This window comes from Limulus polyphemus, unplaced genomic scaffold (genome assembly GCF_000517525.1).
Source record: "Limulus polyphemus unplaced genomic scaffold, Limulus_polyphemus-2.1.2 Scaffold348, whole genome shotgun sequence".
NCBI lineage: Eukaryota > Metazoa > Arthropoda > Merostomata > Xiphosura > Limulidae > Limulus > Limulus polyphemus.
In genome coordinates this window covers 9,822-10,817 of record NW_013665958.1, presented here as the reverse complement: position 1 = coordinate 10,817, position 996 = coordinate 9,822, and the positions used below count along the sequence as shown (strand labels likewise).

At 35.3% G+C, this 996-nt stretch overlaps 1 protein-coding gene across 1 annotated transcript in view; it reads right to left on the bottom strand.

The window, feature by feature from the left end:
• The window catches only part of LOC111085360 (voltage-dependent calcium channel type A subunit alpha-1-like), an 11,742-nt gene that overhangs the window by 2,645 nt on the left and 8,101 nt on the right, over window positions 1-996 (bottom strand). The gene's annotated exons all lie outside the window — the stretch shown is intronic.

Here is a 996-nt window from a genome sequence, read left to right as displayed (position 1 = left end):
GCTTCTGCTTCACGTGGGAGTCCATCTGCTTAATCAGGAAATGTGGTAGTACCTGATGATGACAAAACCTTGTCGAAACGTTGTACATTTGCTGTTATATTAAAGTTTTTCTTCATTACCCATTCAAGCCGTCTCCAGCCATTATTAGTCTCAAAGTGGGTTCCTCGTCATCGAATACTCAGGATCCATCTACCACAGACACAATCATACTCATTATCCATCTACCACCACAGACACAATCATACTCAGGATCCATCTACCACCACAGACACAATCATACTCAGGATCCATCTACCACCACAGACACAATCATACTCAGGATCCATCTACCACCACAGACACAATCATACTCAGGTATCCATCTACCACAGACACAATCATACTCAGGATCCATCTACCACCACAGACACAATCATACTCAGGATCCATCTACCACCACAGACACAATCATACTCAGGATTTCCCCGAAGACGGCAGCCGAAACGTAGGATAAATTAATTAGTAACTATTGAATAATTTGACTTAGATCGTCGTGTAGGCTAATAATAATTAAAACTACTGATATCTGATCGCCGTGACCTAACCGAAAATAATCAAATCTGTAAAATTGTGTAAGGAAAATCAGGAACTTTGGGTTAATACACAGACTAAAATATGGTGCTTTATATTAATGCATATGTATTCAAATTTGTAATTATATGCAAATACATAGACTAAATTAAGATAATCATAATTATAATTACAGACAAGCTAAACGTAAAGCACTTTTAGGCTTAATATAAGTCAGTCAAAACTTTTAATAAGCTAGTCAGTCGAACTTCCAATATCAAGATTTTGCATTATCTCATTATTCGTTTATTTATCAGTCTACTAAATTATTATTTGTTAATTTACCATACTGTGTTATTTTTTTATACACCCACTTTTGTGTCTTGCTACGGAAATTACTATACAGTAAAATATTAATGTTTATATATAAGTTTATGGGGCCATGTT